This window comes from Pantherophis guttatus, chromosome 7 (assembly GCF_059756535.1).
Source record: "Pantherophis guttatus breed Tessera chromosome 7, ASM5975653v1, whole genome shotgun sequence".
Taxonomy (NCBI): domain Eukaryota; kingdom Metazoa; phylum Chordata; class Lepidosauria; order Squamata; family Colubridae; genus Pantherophis; species Pantherophis guttatus.
The window spans coordinates 71,694,325-71,716,668 of record NC_142069.1 but is presented as its reverse complement, the minus strand read 5'-3'; the positions used below and the strand labels follow the sequence as shown (position 1 = coordinate 71,716,668).

The 22,344-nt window shown below is 39.5% G+C and overlaps 1 protein-coding gene across 16 annotated transcripts in view; it reads right to left on the bottom strand.

Annotated features, from left to right (window-relative positions):
- Positions 1-22,344, bottom strand: part of PLXNB2 (plexin B2) — a 398,614-nt gene that overhangs the window by 332,199 nt on the left and 44,071 nt on the right. For 2 of the 16 annotated variants that reach the window (XM_087874214.1, XM_087874221.1), the window contains exon 1: positions 12,276-12,788. The exons of 3 other annotated variants lie outside the window; for them this stretch is intronic. The gene's annotated coding sequence lies outside the window, so the exon portion shown is untranslated. Of the gene's footprint in view, positions 1-11,989; positions 12,190-12,275; positions 13,366-22,344 lie in introns of those variants that run through there. 11 more of the 16 variants (XM_034421264.3, XM_034421271.3, XM_087874213.1 and 8 more) reach the window with 9 other exon arrangements.

Here is a 22,344-nt window from a genome sequence, read left to right as displayed (position 1 = left end):
TTAAAACAACTCTCCCAGAGTGCCATGTCCGGCATTTTCTTCAATAATTTCTCTTAGTACATTATATTGTTCATTTTTAATAATATTTATCTCTAAAATGGAATGTGAGACTATTGACATTGTTATGAATGTATATTTTTATGTATTTAATAATGTAATGACTGAAAAATATATATAGACTGTTGGCAGCTTTGCAAACTTTGTCAAAATGTGAGCTATAAATATCCTAAAGAAATAAAAATCCACGATACATTAGTTTTGTTCCTAATGTCCTAAAAAAATTTAAAAAGCCAAAATATTTTTATTTTTGTTTGATAATCTGCCAAAAGGGAAGCAGATTATAAAAAATTATTTCTACAGCACTATAGCGAGAAAACAAAAATAGAGAAGCCACACCTGTTTAAAAGAGCTTTAGAATGTTTAACAAGTTTTCAGACCCTGAAATAAGACAAACAGTCCTGCTTCTAACTTTGCAGGGTTGAAGCTGAATCCTTCCCCCCACCCCACCCCACCCCACTCATCCAGGTCTGCTATACTTGCAACTGCTAAACCTGGCTGAAGAGTGGATAAAAATCGATGTTTTTTTTTTAAAAAAAATAATTTTAAAAAATCTGATTTTTTTATTGTTATAAAATTTATTTTAATAAAATGCTTTTACAGTAAAAATCTATCTAAAGATAGTTTTCTATTTAAGTTACATTAATAATTTAGTTCATTCAACATGAAATGGAACTTAGTTATGTAGCATGAGGCTGTATATTCTGCAATATTTACATTTTTGGTAAACTCACTCAATGAATCCAAGCTCTGCAAGCCAAATAGGAAACCTTCATTTTGTTTGCAAATAATAATATTAAAGATTCTGCCGAGCAGCAAGAATGAGTCCTTACATTTAAAGAGCACCTGTCATTTCAGATCCATCATGGCAGCGCCTGTTAGCGGGCATCCACTCACCTGCTGCCCGCCACGTCCCTCACCTTGTTGTGCCACTGCCGCATCACCAGCCGTCCCATTAAAGTGAATGGGACTGTCGGTGAGTCAACAATGGGTCAGAGGAGGAGCCGCTGCAGGACAGAGATGACAGTTGCTCTTTAAAAATTACGATTTAAATCGAGTTGATTTAAATCAAGCCTTTTTACTAGTGATTTAAATCATGATTTAAATCGACTTGATTTAAATCAAATCCACCCTGCCTGGCTGTATAGGTTCCATCATTTGGAAGCAGAAAACACAAATACGTTCTAAAATAGGCTTAAAACAAATTTAAATCAAACTTCTAAAAATTATAAAAAATCTCTTGCCCAGCTCACAAAAGGTGGAAAGCAGAAGAAAATCTTGATGCCTCCAACATACACGTGACTCTGCCATAAAGGCCATGTGACTATGGCCTTTACTCCACCTAAAAGTTTAATGTCAGCTCTAAGCTCATACCGCTGACCACTCCTGCTTTAGAGATTATTAGCGAAAAGGAAAGGAAATTTTTGTTGTTCAAGAGATAGATTTTTAATTCAGATCAGAGAAGCAATTCCTCCCAAGAGTATACAGCAAGGCAGTTAAAAACTAATTCTGAATTCTTAAAACAAGCAGTATTGATTTCAAGATAATCTAAACTGATTTATTCATTTCTGGAAATTCCTAGTACAACAATGGACTTTGCATAATACCGTTTGATAATACCTATTGGATTTTACTAAGCTTTCCACAGTGTATAGATATTGAACAGATTGAAAAGCATGTTGAATAATTTTCCTAAAGCAGAGACAGGCAAAATCCTGACCAGGATACCAATGTTCCTTTAGGGCCCAGTTAGAAGCTGACAAACTACAATGGAGAACTCTGTTTGTGGAACCCTCTTCACCTTCCGCAATACTTATCAGCCATCCATCATCTTTCTTAAAAATAGAGGTACTTGTTGACAATAATCTAAAGCATTTTGTTTGAAAGTGTGATAATCCAGACAGGAAAAAAGATAAGTTGTGGGAGCATGGAATAGCACCCCCCCCAAAAAAAACCCTGGAAAGTGTGTGATAGGCTTTCTTAATCCACAGATGCCATGATTAAAAAAAAAGCTCACTGAAGCCATGTTTAATGTTTGAACCTTTGCTTAATGTTAATGGAATTCAATGCAACTGGAACCATAGACCATACAGAACAGATATTATTAGGTCACCAAAAGGATTGAAGAGAAAATGTTACTGATACATTAGATACATTTGTCATCAGACCTCTAAAAAAAATCAGAAAAAACAAGATATTACAGATTCTTTGCCCTATAGCAGTGGTGTCAAACTCAAACTCAAGGGGGTTAGATCTGGCCCACAGGGCTGTCCTGGGAACAGCGAAGGACTGGCTCACAGCGCCTCTGCCAGCGAAAACAGAGCTCACAAGGGCTGCATGTGGCCCTCCTGAGCTCTGTTTTCACTGGCAGAGGGTTGCAGGAGGGTGTCGCAGCTGAAAACAGAGCTCGGGAGCCCATTTTCGCTGGCAGACTGCTCAGGCCACCATAGGCGCTCCCCCAACAGGAGTGATGTCATGCTGGCCACGCCCACCCTGGTCAAACACAACCCTGATGCAGCCCTCAATGAAATCGAGTTTGACACCCCTGCCCTATAGAGAGAATTGAAGTGAAAGAGCAATCAGAGAAAGAATGTATGGAACTGCACTCTAAAAATCAGAACTTTTTTTAAAAAGAGAAGAGGCTGCAAAGGAGATAAAGATAAAGTTCATCTCTCTGCATCTCCAGTTTTCTCCTACCAAGCTTTTCCTGCTTCATCTAATGGTCCAAGCCTGTCAAACTGGTGGCCCACGGAGGCCATGGCCACCCTGACTCCACAGAGACAAAAAACATCGCGATACCTCATGATCTGGCCTGTGTAATCGAGTTTGACACCCGTGATCTAGCCCCATCTCTGAAAAGTTCAGTTAGAAGAAACACAATTTAGTTCTGTTTGATCTTATTCAAGAGGATGTTAAGAGATTTTCTTTTCTCTTCAGTAAGCCAGGAAAGCACTAGCAATTATAACCACTACCTGAGTTTCAAGAGAAACTTTCTCACTACTTGAGAAACCATAACAACTGTTTTTTGTAAACCTTTTGAGGTTTAAGAAACATACAAAAGATCAGTCCTGAACTGATTTTTGATCTCTGAACAACCCACTTAATAGGAACAAATAAATGCAGGTGGCTATCCTAACAGAATGTAGTATATGCATTGGGTAGATGTAAGCACTGAGCCTCATTTAGTGGACAGAAGATTACCAGTCATTGATAGCAGTGATAATGTCCTGGGGTTTATTGACAAAAGCAAACCCGGTAGTTGAAATCACAAGGAAGTAGATTCAAGCGATACATCAAGAGTAACTTGTTGACTTTAAGAATGTGAGAAGATGCAACAAGCTGTTCTATGAAATAGCGAGTTCTGCTTCTGCTATCACCTGTGAAATGATTCTACTGGATTATGCCTTGAGCCAGAAGTTTGACTAGATAACCTCTAAGGTACTTTCCAATCAATAATTCTATAAGATAATATCTGACGTTAACGACACAGAGGCAATCACATACGAGCAAATAATTACTTTGCCCTGAATAGTTACAGTTAATAGTTTACAAAGACAAAGACAGATACCTTAAGCAGTTAACAAATGAAAGGCTGACATAGCTGTTTAAAAAGAATAGCTGTCTGTGGGGACTTTAGAACATTAGTTAAACGGAAGAAAGATGAAGAGCATCAAGGCTTTTCACCAGATTGAAAAGGGCAGAAAGTTTAAAGATATAGCATTCACACATATTTATATCAAAGGAGAGCAGTGAGCATAGCTTAACTTGAAAATGAAGAAACAGCAGGTTGTGTTTTTGGAAAGAAAGTGGAAAAGAGGATTCTGGTCAAGAGGAGAGAAAGAATCACATAGAACTGGAAAATTACTATTAGCCTGGGAAAGAATGAAGCAGCTTCTTTCTTAGCTTCCTTCTGGATTAAAAGAAAAGGGATATATATATATATAAAAAGAAATAGTTATTTGGAGAAGGAAGGAAGGAAGGAAGGAATGAAGGAAGGAAGGAAGGGACCATAGCTTGATAAAGAAGGGATTATTTTCCATTTACTGACTGGGTACATGACTGATTGGGTACATAGTACATAGTTCTATGTTAGGGGTGTCAAACTTGTCGCATCACATTGCTGTCACGTGATGTTTTGCAACTTTTTTTACCTTTGCGGAGCTGGAGCTGGAGCGGGTGTGGCCTGCGTGTGATGCATCCAGCCCATGGGCCACCAGTTTGACACCCCTAACATAGAACTACTGTATTTCTACCTTTTCCTTAAAGGTACAGCAAATAAAAAGAAAGGTTTTCCTTCAGGATTTTCAGAAAATTATTACTCAACTGACAAAAAAAAGGAAAAACTCATATTTTTATGTAATGAATGCTAACATGAACATGGCATGGGACGAGATATCCTATAAGATCCCTTCCATCTCTATGATTATACATATACAATTAACTTTAATTTAATTATGAAGAAATCTTAACAACACACTTTTTAATTATTCATTTAATGCTTTTTCTGTTTTGTCTCATTCAAAATTACAATTTAATAAAAGGTCTCTGGGGCCATCTCTTAGATATTCAAGGATAACACGAACTCTGGCTTCCGGTTATGCATTTCACTTTAAACATAAGCAGAGTATGAAAATCTTGGACACTGAAATCAAAAGTGCCATATATAGAGAAAACTAGTTTTGGGTCAAAACAAACAGCATAATTTTACTTCAGTGGTTTCAGAAATTTTACAACTGGCAAAGGAAGTGCACTGCAAGGATTTCTTTGCTTCATTTTGCTTTTCTCTGCACATTCTGTGTATGAATCATCCAAAAGTATTTGTTCTACAGGCAACCTTTCTGTGGTTATTAAAAATTACTATGATCAAATATGATAACTACATTATCCTGCAGTGGACATTCATCTATAGAGCTTTATTCTGTTTGAAGAATGAAAGCACAACTAGAAGAAAAGTATCTATTCATATTATGACACTGCTATTAAGAATATTATATTTGGCCACATTGCTACAGCATTTTGGCAGTGCTTCAAAAGCCTGGAATGTTTATTTATTATTATTATTATTGCTTTACATATTACTACTCATGTAGCTACTATTTCTATTATTACAAATGAGAGAAGTTCAAGAAAAATTAAAATGCTATAATAATCATGAAAACTCTCATATACAAAGTGCTTTGCTGAATTATCCATCATTCAGTTAATACTTACTTTGCTTTATGTCACCAATTCATCCTCCTGCACAATTTTACTTTTCTAAACTAAAAGGCACACATTTTCTTAACTTTATTTCTAAGAGACCAGGCTGCAAATATGTTTCAACAGAATAATCATGGATTATAGCAATTTATGTTCAAATGTATTTCAGAACCATAACAGAAATCTGTTAGTTTGTTCAAAAATATTATCATTAGGAAGACTGAGATTGGCTCAAACACTAAGATCTTTGGGGAGGCCCAGTAACACAAGTTTACAGTTTGTAGATTTAATGAGATCACTAAAACAAACTCTCCTAAAATTAACTCTTCTACCTAATTTTGAAAAAGAATCAAATTGTGGGAGGGCACAATCAAAGGCTATGGCCATTCTGTCATCCCCCATCTGATGACCCTAACCTCTAACTTGATTTACAATTTTAACCTCAATTATTGTAAAGCCAAATGGTAAAAACTGAAGACATTATTCTATGCCCAGATTTTATAGAAAATTAGCTTGATCCTCCTTTTCAGAACTACATGCATTACAAATCAACTGTATGTGGAATGAACTTCCTAGCAATGTTGCTAATCCAGCTAAAACACTGAATGATCTATTTTAAAATTTTGATCTAACAATTATTGGCCATCAAGCTTATTGAATGAACAATGTCAAAAACTGATGTTAAACAACCAAGCAAAAGGTAAGTTTGTAGAAACTACAATTTCCATCAGACTACTTAGTGAAGTCAGAGTAATGAAAAAGTCCCTATTGAATCTACGTGAACTCTAAAGGAAGAATTTTCTGTAGAATTGTGTTTATTGTTTTGCTTTACCAAGGATTTCAGGAAATCTTTTTCAGGGATTGATGAGAACATCTCAGTGAGTTGCAATGAGAAAGAACAGTGTTTCTCTGTCAGTTATTTATTTATCTTTATGAATGAATCACTTCTGCTCTTCTTACATGTGTGTGGGTGTGAGTACATAAACACATACTGTTCTTGCAAAAGGGTTAAAAAAGAAATTTCAGCAAAAAGATGAAAACTTGAAAGATTTAAAAAAATATTTTGTGGATGAATTTTAAGAAGAAAAAAGAAAACGATACTTTTATTGCATGATGTCATAGTTTACATGATCGAAATTAGCCACAATCAAAGTACATTAGTTGCAAGGGTATATTTTTAAAAAGTAAGTAAAAATACCACCCAGATTATTATGAGGACCCAGATTGTTGGGGGCAATATGCTGACTCTGTAAACCGCTTAGAGAGGGCTATAAAAGCACTGTGAAGTGATATATAAGTCTAAGTGCTATTGCTATTAAATAACCTGACATGTTAGATTTGCATATTATGCATATTATTCAAATCCTGCACTGATCTTTAATAGGTATCTGTAATACAAAGGTTAATAGCTTGTATTTATTACTAGAGCTCTTAATAACCACAATTAGATCAGAAAATATTTTTGGATCTCAATTAATGGCAGCAGCAAGTCTTCCCTTAACATGGGCATCGAAATACTGCACGTTAATAAGCGTGAAACCAGCAAGTCCATAACTGACTTACTGGCCAAACTACTAGCAACTGGTACTGATCTGGTATAACCTTATTGAAACTGTGTGTGAAGAGCGAAGAGATAAATTTGTTAGTTTGCCATACAATAAAGAATTGTTTTTTTAAAAAAATGTGGTTATGTAAGCAGCAGTCTGCATTGTACTTGGATATTCTATTCTACTGCAAAATATGAGGCATAAAAATGATCAAAAATCTTTTAAAGAGTTTTAAAAGTAGAGGTCTACCAAGAAGAAAGTCCTGTTAAGTTTAATGGAGACTATTCCTAGGAAAGTGTTAAAACAACTGCAGTCCTAAAGGCTAAAAATAGAACCTTGAGGCAAGGGCTAGCAAAGTTTATAATGAGAACAAATCCATTCTCGCACTATAATCAAATAGGGAGAAATACAAAAAAGAATACACAAATGAAGAATTTGCACATGAGCCCAATCAAGATGACTGGGAGGCATCTCCGGATGGGATGGTGCCTGATTGGACCATGTGATGGACACTGGTCAGGGACTTGAACTTTCACTTGGGTGGGGAAAACCTGGAAACTTTCAGATTCAGGTTTTCCCAGATGTGCCAATATGACATCTCTAATAAAATGGACCTTTGAGGAACTTTCAGCCTTGGAGTCTTTTTTAGTTGTGGGGTGTTACTTGGAATCCTGACATTCTCATTCTCAATATGAATAAAGTCTTTCTTATGGAGCAAAATGAAGGTCCCAATTTAAGCAGGACCAAACAAGTGATAAAGCGCTACAATTCTTGCAAAATGTTCTAAGTGGAGTTGGCCTAACCTTAACAAAATCTACAATATAAATTGTGTGTAAAAAGCTGTTGCCTGATTGTAGGCTGGTCTAGGCCAACTGGATCCTTTCTTTCCCCTTCTGCTTGATCTGTTTTAATAAATATTTATTTCATTTCATTTCAGCTCCCTTTAAAACTAAAAGCAAAGCAAGTGATGCTATGGATATCCTTTCTCAGTGCCCTGAGGTTGAGGGGGCCTGGATGAGGGATAACAGGCTTCCTCTGAACCCTGCTAAGACAGAGTGGTTATGAGTAGTCAGCTCCTGGACTCACGATTCTTGCTCGGGGTATGGACGGCAGCTATGATTAGGAGAGCCTTTACTACATTTTGGGTTGTGTACCAGTTACATCCTTTCCAGGATCAAAAAGCTCTCTTCTCAGTGAATCATACCCTCGTCATTCCTGTGCTCTACTTAGGGCTATCTTTGAAGAGTATCTGGAAGCTGAAACTTGTGCAGAATACAAAAGTGCGAGCAGTTTTGGATGCCCCTAGGATGTTGCATATAACACAAGCTACGCAAGCTGCTGTGGGTACCAGTTTGCCTCTGGATCCAATTCAAGGTGTTGGACTTTTAAACCCCTTCATGGCATGGGATCAGGATACCAGAGGAACAGTCTTGTCTCAAGTACATTGACATGTCCCAGCTAGACCAGCTGTGTTTTCTATCAGCCAAGGAGTTTTGGCCGGAAGGATCTAGAAGGAGGACATTCTCAGTTGCTGCTCCAACACTATGGAATATTCTATCATCCCTGAAGCCCTCACTCAGGTTTCCAGAAGAGTGTTAAGACCTGGTTTTTCCAATTAGCATGGGAGTCTAAAAGTGTAATGCAGCCCTGGGGATGGCGGATGGTCTGTGAATGTCCTGCTCCTTGTTAACTCCCTAGTCTTTTGAATTTTGTATCTTGATCTTTATTTGGAAGTTCTAATATTTTAATTCTGTTTTAATTTATGCCTTTATTCATGTATTTCTATGCTTTTATTATGTTGTAAATGCCCAGAGTCACTTAGGTGAGATGGAAAGGTATAGAAATTTAATACATTGATAAATAAATAAAATGAATTGAAAAACCAATGTTAAGAATCACCCTTCTGAATATCCTCTCAATGTATCCTGAATGAAGCTCAATAGACCAAAATGTTTTTCAGTTATCATGATGTCTATTTGAAGATATAGGTAGATATGTGTTATTTTACATTTATTCTTTGTTTGTTTTATATTATTGTTGAAATTTCTATATTCTTTGGGGAATAGTAAAACACATTTTTTTTAAAAAAATCCCAATGTAAATAACAAATATATCCTATCTGTAGAAATGAGGAGTATTTGGGCAAGAGAACAGTAATCATTGTCTGCAGCTTCTATTACTTTAAATGCAACTTCATTAAAATCATAGTGGATTGGGCCCCAAATTAATTAGCAAGAGACCTACCACTTTAATATTTAGGCAGCAATCCCAAATGAGCTCTGAGCAGAGGCTGTAGGAAGGGAAGCCAAGCTGAAGAGATGTAGCGAGAGAATCAAACCCAACCAGTATTTGTTGTGTAGTCTTGAAATTATAAAAGTGATTAAGGAAACTCTTCATAAAGTCAATCACTTTTTAATTTGACATAATTCCTGTGTATCAGCAAAACATCAAAGGCAACTTCAATAATTTTCTTATACCTTGCAAGGAATATTATATCCATATTCCTAACCTATATCCTTGTACATGTATGACATTAAAGCAAGATTTCTATAATTATTTATTTCTGAATGTATTATATTAGTGACAGGATTCACATATTTGCAAAACAAGGTTTACAAACCACAATAGCAATGTGTTAACCCAGAAACAAGAAAAATACTGGTACAAACCTAGCTTGTCTATTCCTATTGTATGATTTCACCAGAAAATCATTATTTAATAGATAGAGGGGACAACAGGCAAGATCCTTAAGCAAACCATCTATTTTACTTATCATTAAGTCTACATGCTAGACAGTGAAATACCGTAATAAAAAAGTAACTGATGTTCAAATGGTAAGATTTATCAACTACAAATGTACCTTATAGTTTCTACATATCTAACCTAGAATTCTGCAATGGGAAGCAGTGCAAGGAACTTTCCAGAATAGCATTAAACAATGCTCAACCATGGGGTCAATTCAAAGTATTCTAAAGCGGGTGGGGGGGGGAGAATGGCAACAAATGCTTTAATGTCAAACATAGGGTGCATCCTGATGAAAATATTCCATTTGAAACTGGAGATGGATCAACATGTTTCAATCAAGGCATCAACACAAATATTTTGAAATACAGTGATAAGAACTGTATTGCAATATATTGGGTTAGTAAAGTCTTTCCCACACACTCTCAGTTACTGGGCTACTTCTTCAATGGACAAAATGTTAAACTAAAATAAACACACAATATTGGATGTTGCAAAGCAAGGGGGAGGGGGGGTACCGAAATGGACATAGAGCCCCATGTCTGTCAGATTTACAAAAAGGCCCTGGACAAGTTCAAGTGGACTAAGTTTAGACCCAACCTATAACCAGTTATTGTTTCAGCATTCACATCCCTAGGTTTTAGCCTTATCACAAAAGCTTGTACCTCAAAGGAGAACCTCTATTATCTCTTTATTGCCAGTTGTCTCCTCTTTCCCTCTTCAAAATCAGAGCTTTTCTTCCTTTTTCATGGTTGTGCTAGTGCTATTTTCAATTATGCACTAAATTGTATTTTTAACCTTGCTATGTCATGATCTAGAAGCCCAGCATGTGAGAGGCAATTAGAGTCTAACCCACTGATCACTTTTTGGCAACCACCATCTGGAAGGATGCTACTGTGTAAATTCTGGGTTAGGAATAAATCCAAAATTCACCAGGAAGAGGAAGGTTCTTTAAAAATTAAAACACGAAAATACCTAAAGACAAAGGGTGGGGAAAACTAAACTAGTTCATTCTATACATGCCTGTCATAGTTCTTGGGAGTTCCACAAGTGAAGTTCAACAAGGTATGCTTCTGAGTAAGCCTGTCCAAAATGCAACTACCTACACCCATGACAAGATTGCTGCTCTATAGAGGCACCTGGCTTCATTGTAATATCTGTATAAGCTGCAAAAAAGGGAGTAAAAGAAACATCAATTTTTGTCCACAAAATGTCCTTGATTGTGGGAAGAGATGCTGTAGAAACCTGAGTCTAGCCAGATAAATCAGGTGAGCATAAGTTAGAAGAGAGGTTAAACTGCCTTTCATATTTTGGGCAAAGCAACTGAGAAATAAAATCTAAATTTCTAGGCCACCTAGACAGCTGAATTTCAGATAGAATGAGTGGAACATAAAAGACAGCAGGTTAAACTGCCAATTTTAAAGTCCACAACTGGGTTATTAATGTGCTATCTTTGGTATGGGCATAAAATATTCCAGTAAGCACAGGGATTGATTTTGTAGTATGTGTACCTTAGCCAGAGGAGGGTTATCTTCCCTTTAGAGGCTAATTAACTGACAAGCCAATGAAATACCTTCCCATACAAACTGCAGGTGTCACAATCTCATGCCTGGAAGAGTCATTTGGATAACTGCAGAGCAAAAAACCCCCAAAGACAAAACTACCCTGTTCCAAAGCAAATAAACCGAGTGAGAGTGAGTCACAAAACCGAGTACAGAGCCCAGTTCCCTTCAGCAAAATAAGAGAAGCGCTTTACCAGCTAGTTTTAAAAAACCTTTCGCCTTCCACCCCCCCTCCCCACAACGCAACCCCCCCCCCATTCCAACCTTCCTTCAATCTCAGAGCGTGTCAAAACAGAGCTCTCAAGTCCAAGTGGGCTGAATGCTGCTCAAGCCAATGACTCCCCCACCAGCAGGAATGAATGGGAGCCGAGTGAAAGGGTTTGTGGAATTCTATAACTCGGGCGGATCGCAAAGGCATGATAAAATCAGCTTGGTATTCTGAAAGTAATCACAGACACAAACTCTTGGGGGGGGCTCTTTTTTCTGCAATTCTGAAAAGGAGAGAAAAAAACTTCTTGCCGTCCCCAATAATCCCCCAACCCCTTCCTCTCGCCTAAGGACTTAATGGTGACAAGCGCGATGGGAAAGGGGGAAATCGCGTCCACACCGCAAACCTTGAGAAAGTTTCACATGTAACTAAACCTGATGCTTCTAACGAGCTGAATCACACCGACAGCACCGACAGCCACATAGTTCGGCGGGGAAAGCCAGGACTTTGCCCTTAATGGAAACCATCTGCTGTTCAAACATGGAAGGACGGCCGCTTATTCTTTCAAGAAAAGCGGGGCGGCGGGGGGGGGGGGAGGCAGCGGCGATCGCTTTACTGAAACACACCGGGGAGGGAGGGAGGGAGGGAGGGGTGGGGAATCGAGTCCTCTTTACCCTTCCTGCCTGCCTGCCTGCCTCCCAGCGGTCCCGAAGCTCCGAACTTCCCCTTCCAGCGAACGAGACGAGCGCGGGCCACCGACTGAAGGCGTCCTCGGGAATGGGAAAGCGGCGAGCGAGAGAGCTTCCGAGAGAGGCTGGGTTGTTTTGTTTGCTCGGCGGATCAGCAAATCAGCAATCCCGGGAGGGGTTTCGAGGCTTTCAACAGGTGGAGCCACCCTTTTGTTCAAAAAGGAGGAGACCGAGGACGGAGGAGGAGGGGAGCGGAGGGAGGAAAACTTACCCAAGTTGGAAGGCTTGAGGAGGAGCCGAGCCGAGCCGAGCCGGGCGCGCCTTTTGTGTGCGCGGCTCTCTCTTCGGCTTGCAAGCGCCGCCGCCGCCGCCCGGCACTGGAGCCGCGCTTTCCCGGACTGGCTGCGCCTCAACCGAGCAGCTCCCGGAGGCAGCTCAAAAGACCGGCAGGAGTCGCCGCGCTCAACGGGCTGCCCATGCTGAGAGGACGCAGCAACAACCTCGTCGGTTGAAGCCAGACAGCCGCCTCCACAAGTCGGACCGAAAGCGGCGGCTTCCACGAAAGAGGAAGGGGGGGGAAAAAAAAAAAAGAAGGAAAGGAAAGGCGGGCGGGAATGAGGCGCGCCGCCAGGGAGAGCGAGGGGCTCATCACATGATGCGCCGGAGCGCCCGCCTCTCCTCTCGCCCTCCTGCCGGCCCAGCCGCGGGAAAGGAGGAAAATAGCCCGTAGCAGACACACCTGAAGAGGCTGCTGCCCATATCCGTCGCCCGCACAAAGCCAGACAGGAAATGGAGGGACCAGGCCGGGGAGGGGGGAAGAAGGGGCGGCAAGAAATAACAAAGCCGAGCGAGCAGCTTGGGAAAGAGGGAAAGCTCTCCGCCCGCCCTCTAGCGCCCGACGCCTCAGTTAGAAAGCCGGGCTCCTCGGTAGCCGCGACTAAGAATCTCCGGATTAAAAAAAAAAGACACGGAGCGCGCGCCGGGAAAGGAGGGGGGCGCTTCGCTTCTCCCTCTCCGCCCCGTTGGGCTTCTCTTGTCCGCCGCTCGGGCTTCGGCTTGCTGACGCCAGGACGCGCCGCTGTGCGAGACGAAGGGGGCCGTGCCCGTGTCGGTGTCGGCTAAGGAGGTTGGGCCCGGTTTGGCTCCGGGACCTGAATTGGGACCTGTAGGGCCTCGGAGTTTGCGTCTGACCTGACGGCTGGGCTAAAAGAGCTTTTTTCCCTCTGCGTCTCTAAGGGGATGGTGAAAAAAAGGCCATTAAACGCTCGCCTTTCTTCTTCCTAAGCCGCATTGGTGTTAGGAAAAAAAAAATTGGGGAGTTTTCTCCCCCGCTCCGCATTTCATGCAAAATATTGTCGTTTAAGTGTGACTTGCTTTCTTCTTTAGACTTCCACAACAGCGCTGTGAATTTTTTCACTCCTATCAGTAGAAATTTGCAAAGGAATACATAGAAAATTGATGTCCATATGTTGTGAAGTTACAACTTATCTACCGCCGTCGCCTATAGGCAGTTTTGTTGCTCATGAATGACTTTTTATTCCTGGATGTGAAGATCTGTATGGGGAGGGGGGAGGGGGGAAGGAGGGGAGCCTGGAGCTCTACCATTGTTTTTAAAAAAATTAATAAAGACTTCATCAGATCAATATCATTTCCTGGGAACCCAACAAGCTTCTCCTGTGGGAATCCAGTATGGTTGCTTCCTTTGTTTCTTGGTTATTTCCCAGATCTGGGATTTCATTTCTTTGTGGTCCCCTGTTTACCTATCACACTGATCCAACCCAGCTTGTTTTCCAAGGTCAGCCAAGGTTGGCTGATGGTGCCATCTACTGTGACATTTGCATACCTACCAGAGATTTTAAATTGGAATGCAATAGATTAAAAGAGTTAGAATTTTTTTTTTATTTTTGAGTGTTATATAAATATTCACACAACACTTTTTAGGAAGATAAAACAGATAAAAGTTGTCAGCATTTCCTTCTAATGGTAAAAACACTGGTCAGTTTTGGGGCATTTTGTTCCTAGGCCATAACTGCAATAACTCTTGCTCTTCTATACTAGGATAAGATTTCAGCTATTGTTGTCTGTCTGTAAGCTTAGGTGTCTGCAAGCAACCAAATGACAATGAAATGACACAGCACAAAACCTGTCTTGCATCTCAAGGTCATGACATTACAGTGCATATTTCAACACTTACCTCACTCTATAGTGTCTATGTATACAAAAGGTACATGCAGTATATTGACACACTTAGGAGTTGGCTGTGTGAGGAGAATTGTAAAAAGTGAATTGAATGCACTGGGAATGGGTTATTTAAGAAATACATCTATTAGAAGAGACAAAGTGAAGAATGGATGAATGATGAATGAATGTGGATTGAATACAAAACTCTGAGCTGTACCAAGGATGGAGAAGTTGAGATGATTTGGTCATATGGAAAGAACAAATGAGAGTTAAATAAGGGTTCCTTGGTGCTCTCTGAGCTTGTTTTCTTGCAGACGTTTCATTACCCTAACTCAGTGGTGAAATCCAAATTTTTTTACTACCAGTTCCGTGGGCGTGGCTTAGTGGGTGTGGGTGTGGCAGGGGAAGGATACTGCAGAATCCCTATTCCCTCCGCACTCCTGGGGGAAGGATATTGCAAAATCTCCATTCCCACCCCACTCTGGGGCCAGCCAGAGGTGGTATTTGCTGCTTCTCCAAACTACTCAAAATTTCCGCTACTGATTCTCCGAAATGCTCAAAATTTCCGCTACTGGTTCTCCAGAACCTGTCAGAACCTGCTGGATTTCACCCCTGCCCTAACTAGGCAACATCATCAGTGCTAGTAAAGAGTGCTGTTTGCTGTTTATATTCTGGTGTCTTGCCTGTCTGGGTGGGTGGGGGTGGTCTTAGAGTCTTTGGTTGGGCTGTTTACTGATGGCTCTTTGGCAGTTTCTTGATTGGGATATTGCTTACTTGAGTCTGAAGTTAACCTTGGAGAGTTAGATAGCAAATCAAATACATGAAAGAAAAATGAGAGTTAGTGGACATAGGACTGAGAAAGTTGGATGGAATTTATGTGATCCTGAAGGACAGAAAGGTGAGACATTTAAAGAATACATTTGAGTAATATAATAGAATATATATAATCTATATAATTTCTGCATCATTATATAGATTTCCTTATCCACTTGAAACACTCTACCTGCTTACTCTGAAGTAAGTGCAGTGACAAGAGCGTCATCCTAAAACAACTAAAATCTAGTTGTATTCTCTTGGAAGTATATCCCATTGAAATAAGTAGCCCCTATTTCCAAGTATGTTTAGTTTGTTACTATAATTGTACTTACTGCTATAGCCTTAGTTATTTAATGAAGGCTCCGTGAGCACAATACTTATTTTCTTACATATGGCTGCAGGTTGCTAGGCTGTAATAATAATAATACTTAGATGGCAAAGTATTATGAATGCATTTCAAGCATTCAAAATACATGCCATATATTATCTCTGTAATGTTTACAGTAGCCTTCAATACTACAATGGAAAAATGTTTGGCAACTTGTTACTGCACTTTTAAGACCGGTTTAGCAGCAGCCAAAGACTGCAGCAATTGTGACAAAGATTCCAGGTGGTGGAGATAGGGTTTGTTTTGGAGAAAAAGATAATTCAGTCTGAATGCAGCAATGTTTTACCTGGTTTCAATTCAGCCCCAAACAGAGGGAAACCATGCCTTTATTTCTGGGTGGCTTCCCCCAAGAATTCAGAGCCCCATTATTGGAGCAGCAAAACAATGTCAAAACAAGTTAGTTGAATTAGTGTTGGAGATGGAGCACATCATGAATTAGATTGCGCATAATAGTTTGCTTAAGGCTATTTACTGACTGTTCACATGGCACACGGCCATGATTGATTAATCATGGTTTGATTCAACAATTTCCTAGGTGGCAGATCATTAATTGGCTTCCAATAGCAGACTTATCCCCACATCTTGCACATTGTGGCTTAATCCACTGGGTCAATCTGTTCTAGGAGGCAGTGACACGAGATCACCATTCTCAGGAGAAAGAAAAAAAACCCTAAAAGACACACAGAATTATGGCTAGACAATGGTCAGGATTTTACTTTCATTAATAGGCCTAGCCCAGCGCTGTCTCTCGCCGCCACCCACTCGAGCGCCATCTCTTTCAGGCTGGTCCATCTCGGCATGGACGGCTTGCCAAGGGCAACTTAGTCTTGTAGGAGTAATCGTTTGTCCCAGTCTTATTTCGCAAGAGCGGCGGCGCCTGGGCTTTATTGCTTCGGTTCTCATTCCTCCTCTTGGCCCCAGAAGCATCGAAAGCAAGCGCGGTTCCCACGACCCGCCTGGTCAGTTTTGCTCGAGATGAACGCCCGGAAGCCATTTCCTAGAGACAGCCTTTTCGCTGCCCCTGGCCTTTGGGGACGAGTGGCTGATTCTCCTTCCTGGCCCTTAGGGGCGGGGGAAGAACAAGGGAAAGTGATTCAAGGCGAAGAAAGGAAATCGTACTTTCCCTGCCCTCGCCGCCCATTTCCTTTCCTTGCCTTTCCCTCCCCCTCTTCCCAAGCGCGATCTTCAGCAAATCACAGCGGGCGCGCAGGGTCTCTTCTTTCCTTCCTGTCTCGGCATCTGTCGAGACGGCAGGGAGCGTCGAACCCATTCGCTGCTATCGCTGTAACCCCCCTCCGGGCTCTGTCACCTTCAAGCCTCCGTCATCTTTTTCTCTGCTGTCACCATCATCTGTTTCCCCTGCCGCTTGATTTAAAAGAGGCGAGGGAAAAGCGAAACCTTCAGAACCAAACACTTGGATATCGGGAGGGGGGCTGCGTGGCTTACTAGCCTAGGTAAAATGTTTTGAATTAAAGAGAAATTAGCTGCTAAGAGAGAAAGCAGGTTTACTCTGAGGAAGGAAGGAAGGAAGGAAGGAAGGAAGGAAGGAAGGAAGGAAGGAAGGAAGGAAGGAAGGAAGGAAGGAAGTCATATCAGTATCCTAATAAGTCATGATTAAGAGGACTTAGATAAAGATAAGGATAGCAAACTTTAAATTCAATGAAGAGTGTGATTTTTCTTGATAAGTGATCCTAAAGGAAATGGTAACAATAAAATAAAGCTACTATAGTTCTTGATTCAATTACTTTCTCTGATTCCATTTTCTTTTCATATGCAAACACCACACTGGAAACTTTTTCTTAACTTGCATCATCACACCTGGGAATCCCTTGTTTACTTTGTAGTCTACAATTGCTAATTTATCTTCATCGTTTACCTTTTGCCAGAGACAATAGCAAATTATAGGGAAAGGATCAATTCAAAACATGCAAAAATTGGGGGGGGGGTCACAAAGTCAGCAAGTCAGAGCCTTTCTGAGACCTGAATATTACTCAAGGTTAACCTAAAGCTGGAAGGAAAATTACAGACCACACCTATTGTCTTCAGATAAATGTGAATGCCTCTATAAAGAATTTATACTCAGTGGAATTCATTACAATATATAGCTATTCATGAAAAACCCTTCTTCCAATAGGACCATGTCAAACTATGCACACAGTATCTAACATGTCTTCTCAAAACCTGTGTTGTTAACCTAGGTGTACTCAAGGTAAACTACTCTGTACTCAAGTTATTATAAGCCTTAGGTAAATGAACTGAATTGCTTTAATTTCTTTTTTTTTTTTAATTTGATTTATATGCCACCCTTCTCCGGAGACTCAGGGTGGCTTACAGTGCGTTACGCAATAGCCTTCATACTTTTGTATATTTTATACAAAGTCAGCTTATTGCCCCCACAAACTGGGTCCTCAATTTACCTACCTTAGAAAGGATGGAAGGCGGAGTCAACCTTGAGCCTGGTGAGATTCGAACTTACTTTAATTGCAGACAGCTGGTGTTAAATTACAGTGCTTTAGTCTGCAGAGCTATCCAGGCTCATTGCTTTAATTTCTAATTCATAAACATTTTATGGAAATACACTTGGGTTCTCTCTTAATTCACAAACAGATTATGTGTTCTATGACTTCAAGACTCAAAATCTTCTTCAGGCTTTCCATTAGCTGACATTCTCCAATGTGTTAGCTGAGATTGAAATTCCAAAGGTCATCTGGCAAACAATTCTGGGAATTGCAAGTTCTGGAGACTATCTGGCAGGGAGAAGCTGCCTGAAGCATTTGGCTGTTGAATTATTGACACCTTCTGAATTGGTTGCATCATCCCTAGATGTCCACGGAGGATGTCAACATCAGAAACCCAGTGCGTATGGCATTGTGGTTGAAATTTTGCAATACCACACCTACCATCTTGCTGATTTTAATGTACACAGCCCAACAGATGCTGCCAGTGCTATCTGCAAAATGGGAATATTATTTGCTGTTTTATCATTATTATACATGGCTATGTTTTTTTTTCATTTTTCATCTTTTAATAAAACTTCAGCAACCGAAGGTAGACTTCTTGTATACCAATTAAAATTAAGCCTTAAATAGGTTTCAATGAAGGAAGAAAAAGCTGCTAGAATTGTTATTTTATTATATGTGCATTCCATATTTCAAAGACACTGGGAGGTGGGTAACATGGTCATATTCATGTGACACCTTCAGCAAGAGACTGCCACTAATGAGACTATGATATCATTTTTATTCCATATCATTATGTGTGACTTTTTAATTGTAATTTCATTTATAATGGTGACTAAATTTCGAACAAGCTGTCTTATCCTTCAGTTAAACGAGTGAGAGGTAGGGGAGTAAAATAGCACCCTGCAGACAGCCACATTTTTGGTTAAGCATTTTGTGCAAGTATGGCCTTTATCTCACATAGAGAGGGGTTAGCTGAGATCACACAATGCTAAAAGCTATTATTTTAAGGATTGTTTGATGAGAAAGCCACAATTGACAGACTCTACACAACATGCTCATCCAACCAACCCCCCCCCCAAAAAAACTTTATGTTTTAGGGCATTGTGCGAATCCACCCTTCATTTCAAGCTCTTGGAATATGATACCCCAAGAACATAAAAAAAGGAGAACGTTCATAGAATCGATTCAAATCAGAAAGCAGATCTGATTGAAAAAAAAGAGAGAAAAATCTTGGAAGGTGCTAATTTTCTGGAACTGTGATACACAGAAAGAAAGCTGTCTGCTCACAAGAATATTTTCTTTTTGCTTTCACTATGCTATAAATTTTAATGCATTTTTTTTTAAATGCCATCACATAACTTTGGTGAAATTATTCATGACCCACTACCATATCTTGCTATTCAGAAGTGAGCTAGCTTATAAGTGATGAATATAAATAAAATAGTGGCATTGGCAAATACTGTACTCCATGTGTTACCACTCTGTTCACATTTATTCTTGACTTGCTATACTTTAATATGAACATCCAAGTCCTAGTTAGAGCTTGACATTAAAAAAAGTATAAAGTTCTAAAGATAGATGGAGAATCTGGATATTAAACTTTTTTAAAAAACTTAAAATATAGGATATCATATCCATCTTCCCTAAGACAACAGAATTCATATAAAACATGAATTTCTACTAAATCATCCATTGTTTACTGAATTAACTCTGTTTCCGGTTGCATAGGACTCAGAGATTATTATTATTATTATTTTTTAAATTTGATTTATATGCCGCCCTTCTCCGGAGACTCAGGGCGGCTTACAGTGCATTAAGCAATAGCCTTCATACTTTTATATATTTATACAAAGTCATCTTATTGCCCCCACAAACTGGGTCCTCATTTCACTTACCTTAGAAAGGATGGAAGGCTGAGTCAACCTTGAGCCTTGGAGAGATTCGAACCAGCAGTAAATTGCAGGCAGCTGTGTTAATAACAGGGTGTGTAGACCACTGTACTATCAAGGCTCTTTATTATTTATTTATTATCTATCATCTCTGTCTGTCTGTCTGTCTGTCTGTCTGTCTGTCTGTCTGTCTGTCTCTATCTATCTATCTATCTATCTATCTATCTATCTATCTATTTATCATCTATCTATCAATCATTTATCTTCAAACATGCACACAAAGGTTAAAATATGTTTAACCAGCTTGTGGTTCGGTGAATCATGCAAACATAATTTATTAACTGCCTTTTTTTTTTTTGAGGTATTCAAACAAAATATACTACAGTTTCTGTTTCAGTATCAATGTTCTACTACTATTAGTTTAAACCAGTGGTGGGCTGCAGCCGGTTTAACAATTGGTTCTGTGAGCGTGCACTTTGTGTGCACCTAATGCGCTTGCACGCAGTGTTCAAAATACAGCAATTTGAAGCTCAGCTGCGTAACTTCTAAGGCAGCCCCAGTAAGTAGAACAGTGGAGGTGGGGAAATCAGCTGTGCCGTGCAAATCAGCTGAGCCAGAAAGAAGGAAATATAGGACAAGATATGGCGGGGCCAGGTTGGCGGGGCCAGCTGATCAATGATTTTCTTGAACTGGTCCGAACTGGCAGCAACCCACCACTGGTTTAAACTCTATAATTCAAGATCTTATCAGATGTTCATTCTTGGGATTATAAAACTGCTAATCAGGTAATCTAGGATTCTGCTGAGTGAGTGATTCTAAACAGCTTTCAATCATTCAAGTTTGAACACTTCCTAGGGTAAATGAACTGTATGGAGGTGTACATGAACCCACAAATCAACAGAATACTCACAGTGATTCACTGAAAATGAAAAGAAACTGGTAAAACATAGATTTATTGCATGTAATGCTTTTAACCATTACTGGATTTTGTGGGACACTATCCCTATTTTTCCCCCCAAGCATTTATAGCTGCCTCAATTGAACCAAGTTGAAATAAAGCACACTCAATGGAATATACCTAAACCTGAACTTCTAAATACACTTATTATGGTGTAAATCACCATTGTACGCACTGAAATTTATGTTCCATATGAGACACGTCTAGTTTGTAGTGTGTGTTAGATTTATCCATTTTGCCATTTTCTAACTTATATTTATATGAAAGGTTCAGAGAACTAAAAAGCTAAATGAGAGAAAATAAATCAATACTGTAGATTCTTTTGCACAGCTTTGTCAGTTTACCTATTGATAAGATGCTAATTATAATTGAACTGTGGATTGAAAATATCCATTTAAGAAGATCTGATAAAAATAATAGTCATAACTTGAACAAACATACTGTATGTTTATTACTATTAATGAATCATCATCCTCATCCTCATCATCATCAATCAGAATAGGTCATGAGGCTGCGGAAGGCAAGCGGTATAAAGCAAATGAAAATTCTTGTTGAATTACCTCATTCTACTTCTTTCTTTTGACAGAAACAGATGGAATTTGATTTTGTCCCAATTACTATGACCTGAGAATAACCACACTTTAATGTAGAATTAATGAGGTGGAAAAGGTACAACAAGGAAAAAAAAATTCCCTTAAACACCATAAATATAGATAGTGAAAAATAATCAAATGACAGGTAGAATAACAACAAACGACAGATGATTTATTGATTAGATTCAGTTCTACAATGGAACTACAGCAAGTCATTTACAATGCTGCTGTTAGAACTTGGAAACTAGCCCAGGGACATAAAGGGGAAGGTCTCACCCATCTCTTTCTTTTCAGCAAGGTTTTGCATTGTTACACCGTTCCAGTGAAGGCTTTGAACGTTACTTCACTTCTTTTTGCTTTACCTGCAGTGCAGCTGATTTAACTCACTGTCAGATTAAACATATATCCTCAGCTCTGTTCATGTGACAGAGCATTAGGGCTGTCTATTCAATCTCTGCCCCAACACACTAAATGGGATGTCGAATGAGGATCAGTGCATTAGCAGAAAAAGCCAAATGCACATGGTATTATTAAGGGTGGATAAATTGTAGTTTTGGTCTAGTAGTAGATCATCAGATGACATATAGTAGTTTCTGGCTACAAATTAGCAAGAAAAGCCTTTCTCCAAGCCCTAAATTAAACTGTTAGCTTTTCTGACATGTAGTAATTCAAATCATTGTGTAGGATACCCTAGTATTCGTGGATACTGTAGTTTAGCTTTCCCCCAGTTAGCCCCTTCCAAATGTGCGGACATTGTTTACTATCATTCCCAAACTATCATGGTCAGAAGTCTGGTTGTTAAAGTCCACACATCAGGTTGGAGAAGATTTCTGTAAACATTATCATTCTGCAAAAAGTAAAGCTAAATCCAGAAAGTAAAGGATACATAGTTCCTAGACAAGATTAAGAGAAGTATTAACAAAATAACAGAGTTGGAAGGGTCCTTGGAAGCTTCTAGTCCAACCCCCTACTCAAGCAGGATACCTTATAGTATTTCAGACATGTGGTTGTTCAATCTCTTCTTTAAAATCTCCAATGATGGAGCACCCACAA